A 21,350-nucleotide genomic window follows, 5' to 3' on the forward strand; every position below is an offset into this window, starting at 1 on the left:
TCTTTTCCGACTCTCTAAACGTGAAAAGAATGCCGAGTTATTCCTCTTGACTCGTTAAACATAAATGAGAGGTGGTCGTCTTTAAATCCTTTTCCCGACTGTGTAAAGGTGAAAAGATCGTCAGACCCTTGTCGTTTCAGGTTCGTTAATGGTTACGAAGCGACGTGATTTCGATCACTTTTTTACTTTTTCAGATCGAAATCACTACTCATGAAAAGTACTCCTCGATCGTAATGATCGGCGGTTCTTTCGAGCATTGTTTTATACTTTTTCGGACTCGAGAGACACAACTTTACGAAAAAGGACACCCCTAGAGTTTACTTTTCTGTTGTCTTTTCAAACTCTCTAAACATGAAAAGATGCCGAGTTCTTCCTTTGTCAGACTCGTTAAAACTTAATGACATTGGATCCCGTCGAAATAACGCCTTTCAAGCATATGCTATCCCCGTCAAGCTTGTCATCAAAAAATAACCGGGGTACTCGCCAGAGATGGTGGGGAAAATGGAACCACAATTATTATCGTGTCAGCAGTATGTCGCTCTTGAACATGGCACTTGTCTGCATTCGTGTTTGGGTGGGGACATCTCATCTTGTTTTTACACTTGCCTCTGTGGGTTTGGGTTATCCTGTTTGACCCCTCATCTGCTCATTTCCCTGTCACCATGACCCCTGATCATTTGATGTCAAATACTGCCAAGTCCACTGTCGTGCCGCCAATATGTTCAAGAGAAGTTGACCTCTACAGAATACTCAACCTCCCTCTGATGCCTCACATAATCCTGATTCACAAAACATTTTTATCTTTCTCTGTCTCGTGTCGATGATGTGGGAAACATTATGGCCCACCTTCGATTAAGGTCACTCCCTGTCGACTTCGGCTCATTATCTAGGAAGTTGACCCAGAGACTCCCTTCAGGTGCCTTGGAGCCTGCATGCCTCAATGGCAGGTTCTTCGTATTCGACACGAGGTTTTCACTATTGACCTCTGATCGAATGATTCTACGGGTGTTCGATGCTGGATCACTGATTCGCACGCTGTAGATTGTACCTATAGTACCTTGAAGACCATTGTCATTATTGGTGGTACCTCTTGCGTCTGTTAACAGTTTTCATTATTGACTGATAATCAGACGATGTTCTTGCATGTTCGACTTCGACTCCCATATTCGCATGCTTGAACTTGTACTTTGTTCGGGTCGAGATGGAGCGCAAGACCCTGGATTTTGTCTGTTGGGATCCAGGTTGCGATTTTGTGGATTATTATGATCATTACATGACTCAGTCACTGGATGGCTGCGACCATGCCTAAGTCTGTTTATCGATCCTCACTGGATGGCTGCGTCCATACCTTGGATCCGGATTTTTATGTACTTTGCTATGGATGGCTGCGCCCATACCACATATATCATGTACTTGAGATATCAGTTGTACTTCTTCATGCAGGTTCTCTGGCGGTAGTGTTTTTAGTTGGCCATGTTCTTGTAAATCATTTCACCCCTCTCTCTCTCTCGGGCCTCATGCTTTAGGGGGCATCTGTTACACAGTAATTTGTCACCATCCCTGTTACCCCTTCTCCCGCACCTTCGAGGACTTATTCCGGGACCTGTGAGAAGCGACATAACCTGGAAACACTTGCATTGTATTCCCCTAAGTATGTACTTCATATGCACTGAAGACACCTTCTGCAAAATACCCATAAAAATAGCCCCTTTTCCATTGGCGCGGGTTCACTATGTATCACTCGCGCCAATGGGGGAAATCCTCCAAAGAGGGCGCGCCAGCTGGCACTCTGTCTCAGAGTCGCACTCGCGCTAGCCAGTTGGGTAAAGTTTTTAACAAACAACCTTATGAAGGTTCTTCCTAACCCACTCATGAACTGAATCTATATTGACTTGGGTCAGTTTGGCTTCGAATCTCCATAGGAGGTAAGTAGTTCTCCACCTCTAATGGAAGCTTCTTAGTGATAAAGCCAACCCCATGAATATTGTGGAAAATCCTAACTCCTTCCCCTCTATCTATAAAAGCTTGTCCTTTTGCCTTTGACAAGCTAGTTCCAAAATTCTAAGTCCCAAAGTCTGAGAATTTCTAAGCTCATGCTAAAAGAAGCCTTCTTCATTCCCATAAAGCTAAATCTAAAGTGAGGAGATTCTTGTCCAAGTAACCAAGGAGAGAGAGGCTTGTTTCCCCATTCCCAACAAGCTTTGCAAGGCATGTGCTGCTGATCACCCAGCCAAAGAAGGATTTGACATCAGAACTATGGTTGTATTCTTCTTTGTTTATCAATAATAGACGACTATTGGTTATGGTTCCACTCTTGTTTTTATTTGTGATGATGATCTGAATTTGAAACTACTTGTAAATTGTTTGCAAGGTATTCAATTCAGAAATATACATGTTTAAAAGATGTCCATGTCTTGCAGAAAAGAAACAAATGAAATTTTCAGCTGTTCATGACCCATTTAAGTATAGCAGATTTATTTCCTTTTACTATTTAACACACTAAAATGAATTTTTTCTGCAAAATAAATCAACCACAGATGCAAAAGAAGTTGATGAAGCAGTTCACCCCTCCTGGGCTACGTTTGCTGGGTCCAAGTCTCCCAAATGGGTCTGTCCTTGTTTTAATTAAATGCTCAAATTGAATATACATCTGAATAGAAGCACATACAGGTGTAATAGATGGTAAAAACGGATTCAGAACACTTGAATCCTTCAGGATTGACTACTGGTTCACCTCCAATGGATACCTGCAACCCTATACAGTCTTCACAATACTGGGCCCTGGTGGCTCCTAGAACTTTCACGGCTCCAAAACCTCTGCAAATGACCTCATATGGCTATACGACTTGCACCAATGGATTCAGAAGGTCGAAAATACCCAAAATCAAAAAAACATTTGTCCAAAACCGCCTTTCCTAGCCAATGTTATGGCCCATTAAAGTTTTCCTCCAATTATGCCTAGAAACACTCCAGCTAACTTTAGTTGGAGTCCAGTTAACACCGCCAATTATGGCGGGTCCGCCAAATTCGCCACCTCCACCAAAAATCTCCGCCAAATCTTGACTGTTAGTTAACTGCCCGCATGTGACTGCAATCTCGGCGGGTGGTTTGCATTGGATTTCGTGCCCGGTGGTTAAGGGTCTCGGCTCACGGTTTTGGGCGTAAGGTCACAAGGTATGTGGGGGCTAGCCCCCTTCGGGCCCCACCCAACCTTACTACAAGGTTATTTTACCCTTTGATCCGAAATGCAAACAAGATCCTCTCCCGTGGTGCGTTGGTATGGCGTGGCGTTTGCTTCCGGCAGGTCGTGGGTTCAAAGCATTGTCGACCCAACTTTTAAATATATGCGCCCACATATGCTGACATCATCCTGGGCCACGTGGCGGCCTCCGAGCCTACCACGTGGCAGCCTTTTATTGGTTGGCGAAAAGGAATATTCCCTGGAATATTCTGTGGAATATTCTTTTTTTAATTTTTTTTGAAAAATTCAAATTTTCAATGTTATTGAGAAATTCTTCTTTTTTCCATAACTTTCTCATACGGCGACCGTTTTTCGAACCGTTCATCGCACCGGAATCAGGAGGACGAGAAATTTCTAGTCGTTCAACTTTGAACCAGTTCTGAGCATTTTAAATTTTGAGCATTTTACGACACTTAGGACATGAGCACTTGATCAGATGATGATGAGTTATGTCCTTTCTGACTGACATATAGTTGCATATGCTGGATTTTATGCTTGTGTTTGTGTCGTTCTTTGCATGTGCAGGTGTCTATTCACAGAGATCATGAGGATTGTGATCTACCAGAGCAAAGGAACGGGAGCACTATTTCTTCTACAAGCACTAGCGTTGGAATCCAGGTAGGTCTTTATCACTGGTCTATTAATTTGCAATTAGGAACTTGCGCTGTAGCATTGTATGATTTTTGCTAGACCCGATCTGGGCTAGTAGGGATCACCTCTGTCTGCAAAGGGGATTTACCTCCACAATAGCAATGACTGGGGAAAAATTGGGAAGAAAACTTGAGGAAACTTTGTTGGTAGCAAGTCGCTCTTGAACATGACACTTTCACTCCGCATCCGAGTCAGGTTAGGTTGTTCCATTCACTGGTCACATCACCATGGTTTCGCCACACCATCCATATTTGGGGTTAATGCTACCAATCCATCATGTCAGTGTTGCCGATATGTTCAAGAGAAGTCGCTCAGAGAATTCACCTGTGTCTCACCCACTGCAATACATTTACGCTCCATTCTTTCATGACCGCCACCCTGAACCTTATATCACCAGATCGTTTTCACCTCCATTAAAATCATTTGCTCCATTCCGTGTCATTGATGTGGGATTCACTAAGGCCCTCCTATGACGGATCGCTTCTTGTCGACATCAACTCATTATCCAAGAAGTGGTCTAGGAACAACCCTTTCAGTACTTTGAAGCTTGCAAGCCTTAATGGCAAGTTTCTCACTTCCGACGATAGGTTCACATCAATGGACTTCGACCGAAAGATTTTGCGTGGTGTTCGACGCCAAGTCCCTTATTCACACCACGTGAATTTACTGTAGTACCTTGAGGGTCATCATCATTATCGGTGATTCCTCTCGTGCCTGTTAACAACTTACATCATTGGCTGGTAATCAGGCGATGTCTTTCTATGTTCGACTCCAACACATCTCTCACATGGATCGACTTGTACTTTGAGTGAAGATTGAACGAGATTGAAGACCCTAGATCTAGTTTCATCCATCTGGGCTACGATATATATTCAAGAAAATAAAGACATCAAATGTACATCACTGCTGCACAGATAATCATCCAATCTAAGGGATGATGGCTCTACCAGAATCATCAGTCTACACTCAGACGATTGTCTGTCTCATGTACATGAAAATGAATTTATAAAGCTGAGCATGGGAATGCCCGCCTGAGCTAGATCATGAAAATATTATGAAGATAATTTATTGTATTGTATCTTATTACAGGTCACCTTCCAGCTTGAAAAAACTTCGGATCCTCATGATAAAGAATTTCACCCGACATCAAAAGATTAACGACCTCATGCTTTAGGGGGCAACTGTTATAGACATTTTTGGGTACTGCAACCCCAATCATAAATGTCCATAAACCAAGGGCTCCTAAGTCCCTAAAGGTGTTGTTCCAACCCCTAAAAGAACAAGGTCAACTGATTACAGCATCTTCCAGAAGTTCTCCATGAAAAACTACTCAGAACTGGTCAAAACTGGACCATTTCGTCTGCTCCATGGTCAAAGTGCATTGCATCCCACCTAAATACACACAGTAGGTGCGATGCATGTTGAAAAGCCCTTCTATGGGGTGCGATGGGCGAGAGTGGACAAATGGCCGGGTCTGTCACGCGGAATGAGTCGACGGTGCGGACACAACCGACCTTCCTAGAAGCCTAAGAATTTCTCGTGACAAACAAGACAAATAGGAGCAATCCTTCTCTAAATATGCATTTATACTATGTGAAATCAAGTGTTTTAGATCTTACCTGTAACCCAACGTTGTTGTAGTAGTCCAGCTTCGTTGATCCGGATGAGCTCCTCCTTCTCTTCGAAACCTGCATTCACTAACAATCAAACGATTAAATAGAACCTGAATATCACATAAAATAAAACACATTTAACATATAGACCAAGGAGTATATGAAACAATTCATAAATAACAAATTGTTGAGAAGAATGGACTTATTTGTATTAAAAGGTAACAAAAGAAACCATTACAACCTGAGCCTTGGTGTTGTGCAAGTTCCTCCCAGGGTCCACAAGAGTCCTCCTTTACTCTGATCAGCTCACCCACTTCCAAATACAACAAGTAAAGATGGTAATCTCTCCTCACAAGCTTATACAAGGAAGTCCTAATTCCAGCAGCATCTACCCTTAGGAATGTTCAGCTTTCAACCTCTCCTCCCTCTGGTCCAATGCATGTATTTATAGTGCTGTAGAGGAAGTTAAGCAGGTCCACCATCAATGGGATAAGCCCCTCTTTTGGGTGGGTTAGCTCCCCTCTTGATGGGATAAGTTCCTCTTCTATAGGGATACATGAACCATCTGGAGGCGCTCCATACACGTCAAACAAGCTTCTAGAATGCTCTAGAAATAACCACAAGTAACTTTTTTGGAGTGAAACTTGCACTTATTGACCTTTACAGGAGTACGCACCCATTGCTTTACAGACAGAGCGTACAAGTACGCAGGTATTGTGAACTTGGATTGCGTACCCGCAGGTAAGGTTGAGAGAAACTGCATACCAGAGATAACTTGACTTTAAATGACTTTTCTCTCTTTCTTTGAGTTTGACATGGAAAGCAGAGGCATGAGACTTGCCAAGGAGGATAGTATGACAGGTGATGGAGTCATACAAACTGCAAATAGTCATGGTGACATTTTTTAGTGTAACAGATTGCCCCCTAAAGTGCGATGCCTGAAATAGATTAGGGTTTCAAAACATCTAGGAAGGGTGAAGTACTTTATCATTTCAAGGATTATCTTGTGGAGAGCCTGGTCAGAACCTGCAAATATTCAACACAAAATACATATATAAGATGATATCATCGCTGAGGTAGGCATTCCCATACTCAGATTGAAAACTTTAACTAACAATCTAACTACTGCTCTGATACAGGAATGATTTTGCAGTACATCATAATTATAGACTTTTGTAGACACAGTATGGACGCAACCATCTGTTTATGATTAGTCTACTATATAACGAATACAAAACTTCTCGCAGCCTGGATGGTGGAAACTAGATCCAGGGTCTTCATTTCTACTTCTTGAATTGGTACAAGTCTATCCATGCGAATAAATGAGTCGATGTCGAACATGGTAGAAACCACTTGATTACCAGTCGATGATGTAAATTGTTAACAAGTGTGAGAGAGACCACCAGTGATGTCAATGGTTCTCAAAGTACCTAGTACAATCCATGAAATGTGAATGAATGGGTTGTTGTCGAACACGTCACAGAGTCCTTTGATCGAAAGTCAATGATGTAAACTGTCGTCAAAGGAGAGAAACCTGCCATTGATGCATGCAGACCTCAAGGTACTGACGATCTCTAAGTCATCTTTCTAGATAATGTGCTGATGTCGATAGAAAGCGACCCGTTGCAGGCAAGCCCACAACACGAAATCATTGTTCAAGTTGAAGAAATGTTGCTGTAAGGACTGACTCAGGGATGGTCAAAATGGATGACAAGTATTTTGCGTATGAATGGTTTATTTGCAGAGACCTCTTGAACACATAACGACACAACAGATGGTTTGATAACGATTGACCCAAAGTTAATACTCGGAAACGGTTGAAGACTTTCAAAGTGGTTTGATCAACTTTAAGGCAAAGGATTTCCCAACCTAGGTGAATAAAAAGTGTCGTGTTCAAGAGCGGTGATAAGGTTCTTCTGTAACAAAGGATAACAAATAGGTTCATTCTTCTCTCTTTTCCCCCACCATTTCTGGCAAGTACCTCTTTATTTTTTACAAGCTTGAGGAGGATAACATATGCTTGATTATAAGCTCATCCTTCGGATGAGTCCAACTTAGTTTAGATTCAGACCCTAAGAAGGAGTGGTCCGTTCTTGTTTGTAATCGAACAGGTCCTTTACTGTGAAATTTTAACGAGTCCAGTATAGGAGAAAATCGGCGTTTTTCAATTTTAGAGAGTCTGAAAAAACTAAAGAAGACTCCAAGGTGAACTTTTTCGTAAAATTGTGTCTCCCAAGCCCGAAAAAGTATAAAATAATACCTGAGAGAACCGCTTGATCTTGCGACCAAGGAGTACTTTCATGTTTAGTGCCGTTGACCTGAAAAGTAAAAAGCGATCAAGGACACGTCGTTTTATTTCCAATATCGAGTTTGAAACGACAAAAACCCGACAATCTTTTCGTGTTTTTACGGTCAGAAAAGAGCTATAAGAGGACCGTCTTTTAATTCCGTTTTAACGAGTGTAAAAGAAACGCTTGGCAATCTTTTCATGTTTTAGGAGTCAGAAAAGGGCTTAAAAGATGACTCTGATTTCTTGGTTCGTGAAAAATAATAGTTTACCCTAAAGTCCCTCTGTCCTGCACAAAAACAACACATTACTCATACCTGTTTAAGATAGGCAAAAATACATTGAAAAATATCTCTTTATGGTGAAAAATAAACAAACCTAGCATTCATTTATCCAAAAAACCTATAAAAAGACTTTTTACCATGTCATTTTTACCATTTTGCTGTTGAGGGAGAGAAAAGGGCTTTTGACAAGAAACTTCCCGTGGACTTTGCGGAGAATCCGACCGTCAGAATCAAACGCTGTTTCACCAGGTATTCTACAACATCCTTCTCTTAATTTCCATCCGTTTAGAATTCATTTTTAAGTTTTTATTTGATTTTTTGGAGGTCTTGGGGTTTCAAGATGCGCCCTTTGGGGTACGCAGGTCATGCACTGCTGACCTGCGTACCCCGATATTTTCTCAATGGGGAAAATACCGGGCGTACGCACCCGGCCTTAAGGGCAGCTGCGTACATACGCTCTGTTCCTAAAATCCGGGGTGCGTACCCCGCAAAACGAATTTTGAAACCCTTATTTCTCCAAAATGGACCAAAATTTTAAAAAATTATGGACTCTAACAGATGTTTTATGATGTGCAGGGTGCACACCATGCTTGATTGGCGTGAAAGAGAACACGAGGATGTTGATTTGGCCGCAATAAATCATCAACCCTCCATTGATGCTTTGAAGGCATGCGGTCTCTACAAGTATTGGGCCATACCTGGCATGAGGGCCCAAGTGGCATTCCTAGAGTGGCTGGTTGAAAGGTGGAACATCCAGGAACAATGCTTTTACATCGGAGGGCACCAGCTCGAGATAGAGCCCTCTGACATATATTTTCTCACTGGTTTGCCTAATAGGGGCGAGCAACTATCTCTCTCCGGGACTAGGCCGGGTGGCCAATCCCTTGCTAGCCTCCGGCTAGAGTGGTGCAACAATTAGAACCAGGAGAGAGGGATAGAAATCAAATATATATCCCTGCCTGAACTTATGGTAATTTCCTTTACAGTTACCAGACTCTGCGGCGCAGCCGCCTTGCACATTGCCACCGGGTCCCAAATGCGGATGGCGATAGATTGCTACCGAGGCACCATTTTCAACTGGTGCGATGCTGTGTTGGCCAACATAAAGGGCCAACTAACTAGGGTAAAGAACGGGCAACTAAAGACCTTTGGGTATGGGCCTTTAGTTGTGAGCTTTGCCCAAGAGAGAGTTCCGATGCTTATCCCTCAGCATCTCACTATTCCGGTTGGGCCACCTCGGGAGCCAAAGTTGATACGATGGGTTACGGTGATGGCTTGGCATCCTGATGAGGGAGCGGGAGTTGTTCGATTTCCTGCTGGTTACTTTCACTGGTTGGAGACCCAGGTCTTCGCGATTCAGGACTTTCCCTATGCCGGAGTAGATTTTCGCGGTGATCCGGACATGGTTCTTCCACAGGGAGAACAATGGGACGACAGAGGTATTTCATTTTTCACAAATTTTTGAGATTATTTACTTTTTTATTTGTTTTTATATCATCTCAAAACTGACAGTGACAATTTTCAAAATGCAGATGTAGGCCCACAGCGTCCGGCCAATCTCCGGCCATTTGAGAGGAGAGTACCAGTTGCACCAGCACCGGCCCCACAGGATGCGGCCGCAGAGGCCTTAGCCGAGCTGGAACAGGACCTTGAGCGTCTCACGGCAGACATACCAGAGACAACTATAGATGATATTCCTATTCGACTTCAGCGCTATGTGGTTGCAGTCCCAGGACCTATCAGGAGGTTCCTGTGTAGGGTAGCGCGGGCAGTGGTCTCATATAGAGAGCATCACCAGTGATTGGCTAGTCACTTTTTGTAGACACATATGACATTTTGGTTTTTTGTACTTATCATTTTTGCCGATCATAAGGTGTTTTTCAACCTATGATCGAAGATGATGTATATTTTTTGACACACTCCTATCTATATATATATATCATTATTACCGGCTTATCTTGTTAAACATGTGTGATTAAATGTTAATGTGTTTTAAATTTACATGTATGATTATCGCAAATGTCTGTCTAACATTCGAGAAGCAATTGCATCTACTAATGTATTAAAAGACCTTGGAATATGTTGATATTCAATGTAATCAAATTCAGGTTCCAAAAGACGCACTCTCAAAAATAACCTCAATAACATTGGATTTCTAATGGCATAAACTCTATTAAGCTGTAATACAACGAGTTCAGAATCTAACCTCACTATCAAACTCTGAATCCCAAATGTAATGGATTCAGATAATAATTCAATCACTGCACTGTATTCTACAATGTTGTTTGTTGTTTGACCGAGGCTCACCCCATGCATAGAAACTAACTCGTCAGAGGCTGAATAGATAACCCAAGCTGCGGAAGAGATATTCCGTGTACTACGACAAGCACCATCAGCAAATCCAATGTACGTTTGGAGAGGCGTCGACATCTGCAATATCAAGAGTAAAACCAAGATAAGCCAGAATAACGACGAAAAACCACACTCTCTAAACTAAGCACACTTGTCTAAACTAAGCACACTTGTCTAAACTAAGCAAACGTACCAGCTAGAAAGAGAAAATTAACCTAACTATCCTAACAAAAATCTTCACACCCACCATTTTAAGCATAGTACCTCTTTAGGTAAAGTCCATTTGTGGATTTACCCAAAGAGTCCCCATCAAAATCAACCAGCTCATAGGCCCCTTTTGCTAGCTTTCTCTTAACAATGTAGGGTCCCTGCCACATAGGAATGAATTTTCCATCACCTAACTTATCGTTAGCTTGATCATATAATAGCACAAGGTCTCCTTCCGAAAAATTTCGAGGGGTCACATTTCGATCGTACTGAGCTTTCATTCGTTTTGCATGAGTCTCGATTGCCAGTGCAGTATCACGTCGAGTCTCATCTAATTGAGCTAAATACAATAAACGCTTCTCCTCTTTAGAAGTAGCTGGGAGTAATTCGACAGCCATTTGAAGTGATGGGATTTCGCATTCAATGGGTAGCACGGCTTCCAAACCATAAACTAGTTGGAAAGGAGTGAACCCTGTTGATGTTTTCACTGAAGTTCGATATGCCCAAAGAGCGGAAAATAACATGTTGTGCCAATTCGACCGATGAATGCCAATGATACGTCGGATCATGATGACCAAAACTTTGTTGATGGACTCAACCAGACCGTTGGCTTGTGGATAATAAGGTGTTGAGCTGTCGTGGCGCAAACCAAGCTGGCCTGTAAGCTTTGTCATCATAATGTTTCGAAAATGGCGCCCATGGTCAGTGATTATCGCTTGTGGGACACCAAACCTAGCAATAATGTGATTGAATACGAAAACTGCAGCAGTCTTGCCGTCTGCCTCGAATGTAGGTATCGCCTCGGCCCACTTAGTAAAATAATCAACCGCAAGGATGATATACGCATGCCCCCCGGCCGAGTGAGGGTTACAAGTAATAAAGTCGATACCCCATTTAGCAAAAGGACCAACGACAATTATAGGGTGGAGAGGAGCTGGTGGTGCGCGCATCTTGCGATCAAACACTTGACAGTTGTGGCATTTTCGGACCGTAATGATACAATCTTTAAACATGGACGGCCAGAAATAGCCAGCACGCAACACCTTCTGAGCTGTGGCATACCTAGACATATGACCGCCACATGCCCCAGAGTGACAGTCATTCAAAACCCTTTCTGCCTCTTCGTGAGTTAAGCAACGTCAGAAAACCAAGTCCGCCCCACGACGATAAAGAGTATCTCCAATTATTTTGTATTGTTGGGACTGGAATCGAATTTTTCGACGTTCTGTCTTAGAAGCTTCGGGCCGAAAGGATTGAGTTTGGAGATAAATGATTATATCCCCGTACCATGGATCTAAAGTGCTGATAAGAAACAAAGATTCGTCCGCTATGGGTTCCTCTGCCACTGTTTCCATGTCAGCACGTGGGAAATCACACATTAACTCGGCAAAGACTAAGGATTTCTTAGATTTGGACTTTTCAAACTCCAAATCGAACTCCTGCAGGATAAAAATCCATTTGGAGTACTTGCCCCCTAGCAATTGTTTAGTTAGAATATAGATCATAGGGTTGCAATCCGAAATCACTATAGTTTTACGGAGAAGAATGTAGTGACGAAAACGCTGGACAGCTTGAACGGCTGCCAGTGCCAACTTTTCCACATGTGAGTACTTTAGCTCGGTTGGATTTAACGTCCGACTAAGATAATATATCACATGTTCCGTTCCGAATTCATCTTCCTGAACTAAGACCATTCCAATGGTGGAGTGGGAGGCGGCGAGATACAAAAAGTAATCCTGGTTGTAGTTGGGAGGATGCAGCAACGGTGCATGGGTCAACGCGTGCTTAAGTGCATTGAAAGATTTATGAGCTATCTCATCCCAAGAGAATTGAGCATTTTGTTTTAACAACCGGGTGAAACCCTTTGTAACCTCGGCGTAGTTAGGAATGAATCGACGTAAAAAGTTTGCTTTCCCCTGCAAACTTTGGAGTTGGCGCAAACTCGAAGGAGGAGGCAATTTGATGATAGCTTCTACCTTCGAGGGATCGACGCGGATACTGGCTTTTGAAATGACAAATCCTAGCAATCGTCGCACTTCTATGCAGAAGACACATTTGTGTGGGTTCAACCGAATTCGATAATGCTGACACCTCATAAAAATAGCTCGTAAGTGGACAAGGTGATCAACTCGATGTAAAGAATGAGTAGGAAAATCATCGAGGTACGACTGCACAATGTGCTTGATGTCGTGAAACGCATAAGACATTGCCCATTGGAAAGTGGCTCCGGCATTCTTAAGTCCAAAAGGTATTTTGCAATAAGCAAATGTCTCCCAAGGACAAATGAAAGCCGTTTTTGGTTGATCGACAGGTAGAATATTGATTTGGTTGTAACCGGAAAAACCATCCATAAAGGAAAATATTCCACTGCCGGCACAATCATTAATTATTTGATCGATATAGTGCGTGGGGTAGTTGTCTTTTGGACAAGCACGATTAATATCCCTATAGTCGATGCAGATTCTTATTGTTCCCTGTTTCTTGTTAACCGGAACAATATTCGATACCCAATCCGTTAGCGGGATCAGATAAATGAAACCTGCTTTCAACAGCTTCTCAACTTCTGCTTTAATTGCAGCCGCTTTCCTAGGGTGTATTTGACGCAGACGTTGCCGAATGGACTTAGCATCCGAGTAAGTTGTTGGTTGTGGAGCCTGATTATCTTCTATAGTACCGGCATTTTGGACCCCAGTTCAAAATGGGGTGGCAACGCCGCCCGTAAAATGATCGCTGCCGTGGGGGGTCTATGGAGCCCCCCCCTGGCGGGGGGTTTCGGGGGCAGTGCCCCGAAGCTAAAAACAGCTATAAAATTGCCTTGTAAAAGTATAGTAATTTCTAGTCAATCTGGGCCGTTCATTAGGCGGATGATCTGACGGTAGAACTTATGTTTAGTTTAGGGTTTTTTTCCCTAGAAGGCAACCCCTCTCTTTATATGAGGGAATTGTATTTGAGGCTGACATATATGTGTATTCGGTGAGCGAGAAATATAGACGTGAGACTGTGAGAGAAAACAGAGGATATTACAACGGTTTTGCTGTAGGTTGTATCTCTTCACTTTGCTGGATAATAGAAAGGAAGGACTGGCTGTTCGGGGTGGACGTAGCCCAAACTGGGTGAACCACGTATATCTGTGTCTCTCTTGTTTTGTGCGTTTTCTGTGTTTATATTTCTGCAATATTTTATGTGTTCCATTGCTCCGTAATATATAATTTTCTAACAACTGGTATCAGAGCGAAGGTCTATTTGGCTGATAAACTCGCAGGAAAGAAGGGTTCCTGGTTCGAGTGGGAGCAATGGCGGAAGATGGTAAGTCTAGGGTCGAGAAATTTAACGGCCAAAACTTCTCGCTGTGGAAGATGCAGATGGAAGATTATCTGTATCAGAAAGATCTATACCTACCATTGGGCGGAAAAACAAAGATGCCGACGGGTATGAAAGACGAAGAATGGAAACTTCTCGATAGAAAGGCACTCGGAACAATACGGTTGTGCCTTGCTGCGTCAGTCGCCTTCAACATTTTGAAGGAAACCACGACAGAGGGTTTGATGCAGACGTTGTCGAAACTATATGAAAAACCCTCGGCCTCGAACAAGGTATTTCTTATGAAATGGTTATTTAATATGAATATGTCGGAAGGTGGATCTGTTGCAAACCATTTAAATGATTTTAATACAGTTACAAGTCAGTTAAGTTCTGTAGGGGTAAACTTTGATGATGAAGTTAGAGCTCTGTTGTTCTTATGCTCGTTACCAGAAAGCTGGAATGTTTTGGTAATGGCCATTAGTAACTCCGTTTCTGGATCTAGTACTTTAAAGTTTGATGATGTTGTCGGTGCTATCCTTAGCGAGGAAATGCGACAGAAAAGCTCCGGTGAGACATCGGGAAATTCTTTGAGTGCAGAGTCTAGAGGAAGAAAAATGGAAAGAGGAAAGAGCTCAGGATATCGCAGTAAATCAAGGAAAGGCAGATCCAAGTCCAGATTGGGGATAGTGTGCTGGAAATGTGGAAAGAAAGGACACCTAAAGAAAGACTGTAGATCTCGGAAGGGAAAAGAAGGAGATGCACAGCAAGAAAACAATCATGAAGCAAATGTGACAGGTGAGGTGTTACAAGATGCTTTGATTCTTTCTTTCGAAAATATTACTGATTCCTGGGTGGTAGATTCAGGGGCCTCATTCCATGCCACACCTGAAAAGAAATACTTTTATGACTATGTTCAAGGAGATTTTGGACAAGTTCGTCTGGGTGATGACAAACCCTGTAAAATTGTTGGAATGGGTAAGGTTCTTGTAAAATAGCAGAATGGAAACCAATGGCTACTAAAGGAGGTAAGGCATGTTCCAGATCTAAAGAAAAATCTGATTTCAACAGGGCAGTTAGGCAGTGAAGGTTGTGTGACAACTTTCATAGATAAAGCTTGGAAGGTCACAAAAGGAGCCCTGGTAATAGCAAAAGGCGAAAAGGTTGGTACATTGTATTTATGCAATGGTATTTCTAACTCTGTTAATGCTTTGACTTCCAAAGGAGCAGATGCAACATTATGGCATCATAGGCTCGGACACATGAGTGAAAAAGGGATGAATATTCTTCACTCAAGGAATTTGTTGCCAGGTTTGAAGAATGTTGATTTGGACTTCTGTGAGAACTGCATTTATGGAAAACAAAAGAGAGTCAGATTTCTCAGAGTTGGGAAAGAAAAGAAGAACGAAAAATTAGAGCTTGTGCATACAGACGTATGGGGACCTGCTCAGGTATCATCTCTTGGTGGCTCTCGTTATTATGTTACTTTTATTGATGATGCAACTAGAAAAACTTGGATTTATTGTATTAAGAATAAATCTGATGTATTTGATACTTTCAAGAAATGGAAAGCTTTGGTTGAGATTGAGACAGGAAAGAAATTGAAGTGTCTTAGATCAGACAATGGAGGTGAATATTGCAGCAAAGAGTTTGATAGGTACTGTTCAGACCATGGAATTCGCAGAGAGAAGACAGTTCCAAGAACACCACAAGAAAATGGTGTGTCAGAAAGGATGAACAGAACAATCATGGAGCGTGCAAGGTGCATGAGATTGCATGCAGGATTGCCTTTACAGTTTTGGGCAGATGCTGTAGATACTGCTGTTTATCTAATAAACAGAGGGCCTTCAAGTTCCTTGGATGGTGGTGTTCCAGAGGAAGCATGGACAGGTAAAAAGGTAAACTACTCTATTTTAAAGCGTTTTGGTTGTGAGGCCTTTGTCCATATTGATAAAGAAAATAGAACAAATCTTGAAGCAAAGTCAAAGAAATGTACCTTTATTGGATATGGTGTTAATGATTTTGGTTATCGCTTATATGACATCACAAAATCATTAGGAGCAGAGATGTAATATTCAATGAAAAGGTCTTGTATAAGAATCAGTTGCAGGAAAAGAAACAGGAAAAGGAAAACAAGGAATACGCAGTCCTTGATGAAATCACTGAAAAAGTAAAGGTGCCTGAAAATAATAATAATCAACAACCACAACAACAACAACCACCACAACAGCAACAGGCACCCCAAACACCTGAAAGTGGTGTTAGAAGATCTACCAGGATAGGTAGACCTCCTGAACGATACTCTCCTTCATTATATTATTTATTGTTGACTGATTCCGGTGAACCTGAATGTTATGAAGAAGCAATGCAGGTTGAAAACAAGAAGAAGTGGGAGGTAGCCATGGAAGAAGAGATGGACTCCTTAATGCATAACCAGACTTGGGATTTAGTCAGGTTGCCTGCAGGAAAAACTACATTGAAGAATAAATGGGTTTACAGGCTGAAGGAAGAAGATGGAGGAAAGCAAAGGTACAAAGCTAGACTTGTGGTGAAGGGGTTTGCACAGAAGAAAGGTATTGATTTTGATGAAATATTTTCTCCTGTTGTTAAAATGACTTCAATCAGAACTATTTTAAGTCTTGTAGCAGCTGAAGATTTGCATCTTGAGCAGTTAGATGTAAAGACAACCTTTCTCCATGGGGATTTGGAGGAAGAGATATATATGCAGCAGCCACAAGGATATGAGGTGAAAGGGAAGGAGAAACTTGTGTGCAGGTTGAAGAAGAGCTTGTATGGTTTAAAACAGGCTCCAAGGCAGTGGTATCTAAAATTTGACAAGTTTATGGCTGAACAAGGTTATACTAGATGTCACTTTGATCATTGTGTTTATCTGAAAAAGCAAAATGATGGCAGCTATATTATATTGTTATTGTATGTAGATGACATGCTTGCTGCAGGATCTAACATGCAGGAAATAAATGTGCTCAAAAGAAAATTGGCAAATTCATTTGCAATGAAGGATTTGGGTGCTGCAAAACAAATCCTTGGTATGAGAATAACTAGAGACAGGAAAAATAGAAAATTAACATTGTCTCAGAATGAGTACATACAAAAGGTGTTGAAAAGATTTAACATGCAAAATGCAAAACCAGTTAGTACACCTTTTGCTAGCCATTTCAAACTTAGCAAAGAAATGTGCCCAAAGACCCAAGAAGACATGGATTATATGTCTAAAGTTCCATATGCATCAGCAGTTGGAAGTTTAATGTATGCAATGGTCTGCACAAGGCCTGATATTGCACATGCAGTGGGAGTTGTAAGCAGGTACATGAATAATCCAGGAAAGGAACATTGGATGGCAGTGAAATGGATTCTCAGATATTTGAGAGGTACCACAAATCAGGCATTATGCTTTGGTGGTTCAAACATATCCCTACAAGGATATGTTGATGCAGATATGGCAGGTGACAGAGATAATAGGAGGAGCACTACAGGATATGTATTTACTGTCGGAGGAACAACTGTCAGTTGGGTTTCAAAAATCCAAAGTGTTGTTGCACTCTCAACAACAGAAGCAGAGTATGTTGCCGCTACAGAGGCTAGTAAAGAAATGATTTGGTTACAAAGGTTTATGGGTGAATTGGGTAAGGAGCATGATATGGGCACGTTATACAGTGATAGTCAAAGTTCTATTCATCTTGCAAAGAACTCAGCATTTCATTCCAGGACAAAACACATACAGCTCAAGTACCATTTCATACGATCAGTGTTGGAAGATGGAGAGTTGAAGCTGGAAAAGATACACACTAGCCAGAACCCTGCAGATATGCTAACAAAAGTTGTAACCAGGGAGAAACTGAGAATATGCTCAGTTTCAGTTGGTCTTCAAGGATGACGATGAAGATGAGAAACAACCAGGTCCAAAGAGGAGTCATTGTCCAACAAATGGAGCAACGGTGGAGTTGCTACAATCAGTCTCCAAGTAGGAGATTGTTGGGTGTGGAGCCTGATTATATTCTATAGTACCGGCATTTTGGACCCCAGTTCAAAATGGGGCGGCAACGCCGCCCGTAAAATGATCGCTGCCGTGGGGGGTCTATGGAGCCCCCCCCTGGCGGGGGGTTTCGGGGGCAGCGCCCCCGAAGCTAAAAACAGCTGTAAAATTGCCTTGTAAAAGTATAGTAATTTCTAGTCAATCTGGGCCGTTCATTAGGCGGATGATCTGATGGTAGAACTTATGTTTAGTTTAGGGTTTTTTGCCCTAGAAGGCAACCCCTCTCTTTATATGAGGGCATTGTATTTGAGGCTGACATATATGTGTATTCGGTGAGCGAGAAATATAGACGTGAGACTGTGAGAGAAAACAGAGGATATTACAGCGGTTTTGCTGTAGGTTGTATCTCTTCACTTTGCTGGATAATAGAAAGGAAGGACTGGCTGTTCGGGGTGGACGTAGCCCAAACTGGGTGAACCACGTATATCTGTGTCTCTCTTGTTTTGTGCGTTTTCTGTGTTTATATTTCTGCAATATTTTATGTGTTCCATTGCTCCGTAATATATAATTTTCTAACATAAGTATTGATTTCGTGAACAACAATAGAGGGATCAATTCCTGGCATTTCCTCATAAGACCAGGCAAACACGTCGCAGAATTCTTGAAATAGGGCCTTGTATATTTGAATTTCGTCATTTGTACACGAGGCACCTATATGAATGTTCTCAATAATTCCAGTTTTTACTGAAATGTCAATGGCAATAATTTGGGAAATGTTTCCCAAATTTAACTCTGAATCAGGATGTTTCGTGGGATTCTGAACGTCCTTAACATATTAAGCCGTAAAAATTGATGAAAAATCATTTTCAAAGCCATCACCCTCAGGTAAAAACGAAGATCTATGATGGAGATCTTCCCATGGTAGATCATCTACACTTAGGATTTCACGAAGTTGCTCGTCAGATGACACAACTTCGGGAAACACTATCCGTTCTGAGGTTGATGTGAAAAGTGATTCCTCACGGACCACATTCATTTGGTCGATTTGGGTTGAACACGGGTCGGTAAAAGACTGCATGGCTTCATAAGCAATTTCATATGGACTCAAAGGCATAGCATCACCGAATGAGTCTATCTCAGATTCAGATGGGACAATCCAAGGATCATCATAAATAATAGTGTCTGAAGTAATCATATGAATGGAAGCGAATGAAGGGTCTGCGTTGATTGGAGGAAAAGGAAAAGTTCCCAGTAAACCGGAATCTTTAACTAATCCTACGCCAACATCCCTATAAGGGATAGTCGTTTTACCGACATGCTGGATACTCTCTGAAGAGGCTGGGTCAGATGAAAAATAAGCCAGCTGGTCTATCGTTACGATCTTACCATTGTGTGGAAACTTTATAACTCTGAAGACCGATGACACGACCACTGTCATAGCGTAAGACCAACTTCGACCCAAGAGAAGGTTGTAGTCTAGAGGGGCATCAACCACCTCCACATCCAGACTAACGGTTTTTCCTTCAACCCCTATAGGCAAATCCTGTAGAATGCCAAACGGATGGAACCCACGGCCATCAAAGGCCTTAAGAATCGTCGGGGATTGGTTCAATGAAGGAGAACCAAGCGATCTCGAACATTGAATCGACATAATACACGTAGAAGCTCCTTCATCAATTATAGTCCGATGAATAGGCCTGTTTTTTACTATCACTGGGATCTGGAAAGCCATCTGATGAGGGAGACGCGGTGTACTATTTTCTAGATCAAAGATTATCAGGTTCGGGTCCTGAATATCAACAGCTCCTATAGCCGACAAAAGTAATTTTCGTTGTGCTGGGCATGATTGCAGCACTTCTAAAGCCAACATTGCTGAGGGTGAAACAGCTAAGTCCTCAACAATGTTATAATTCTGAGCTGCTCTCGCATGTGGATTGAAAGCAGACTTTCGAAGTATACCCTTGGCGGGTGGTTTGATTACCAAGTCCGGGTTAGGTTTCTCGATCTGTAGTGGATCGGAACCGAGAGCTGAGGTTGATGGATTAGAATGAGAAGATTCTGCTTCTTTGCCATCAACATGACTCTTACTACCATAATCGTGTGATTGAGTCGCAATCCATACATGAGACATCATCAATATGGGTTCTTCACTAGCACTCGAGGAAGAACCTATCATCTTACTCTCCTGCTTTGGAAATGGATCTTTCAAAACAGCAGGAGTTGGGGAACCTTTAACGATTTTCACAACCTCTGCCTGATGAGGGCAATCTCTTGTGAAATGATATTCTTCACAAATTAAACAAGGATAGCGAGGTTTGCGTTTCTCGTCGTTAGATTCTGACTTCTCTTTTTTCTCCTTTGGAGCCTTGTCTGCTTTATCCTTCTTCTTGCCTTTCTTTTTACCACCGTTTTTTGATTTAGCCGTAGATGACTCTACAGCGTGAACGTCGGCGGTAATTTCAGGAGAAGACTCTCCTGTCGGGGAGTCTGGTAAGGTTATGATTGGAGAAGAATTCTTTGAGGATTTCTTCTTACTTTTAGTGTTCACCGTACCAATCATGCCATCAGCAACATGAGACCCCGAAGGAGCAGCAGCGATTTGATTCAACTTAGGAATATTGGGATCTTCTCGTGCAACGTACCCGACTTAGTGTAAACTAAGTCAAGGTACTGGGCTTGAGCAATGACTTGCTCCTCAGTAACTACTCCGGCCTTAGCTACATCTTCACTAATCTTCAGTAATAATGATTTGACAAACCATTCAGCTAAGATTTGGTCCGGGATAAAAACTTTCACTAAACGTCTTCGACGTCTCCATTCATGGATATGATCAGAAATATAAGTGGACGTCGATTGTTTTAATGAAGTTAATAACTCAGTACCATTATCGTATCTGACCGACAACTGAAAATGAGTTAGGAACGAGGTAGCTAACTGGCTAAAGTTATAAAAAGAGGCCCGTGGTAACTCAATGTACCACTTGGTCGCGAGACCAATGAGCGTACGCTGAAAAAGACGTAAACGGATCGAATCATCTGAGATAGAATTCGAAGCACACCAGAGGTGGTAAGTCATCACGTGATTTGATGGATCCTCTCCAGACTTACCTTCGAACTTGGGTATATCACTGGGCAACTTATTTGGCATTGGCGTCCTGAATGGAAGATAATTTATTGGATCGTTCATTAGGCGCGTCAAGTCGGGTAAATCCAAAGTTGCGATAAACGGCAATTGCCGGTTAGGATCTCTAAAACTCTGGGTCACAAGACCAGTCCCAGGAGGAGGATATCCAGGATAACTTGGAACAGGAATCGCGTTCGGGATATTATATCCTCCTGGAAAACCAGGATTAACCGGACCGTACTGGGGTTGTTGAGGTTGTTGATAAGTATACCCAGGATACGGTTGATACTGGTAAACC

Source organism: Pinus tabuliformis, chromosome 2_2 (assembly GCF_031772625.1).
Source record: "Pinus tabuliformis cultivar Carrire ecotype Pingquan chromosome 2_2, CPIR1, whole genome shotgun sequence".
Lineage (NCBI taxonomy): Eukaryota > Viridiplantae > Streptophyta > Pinopsida > Pinales > Pinaceae > Pinus > Pinus tabuliformis.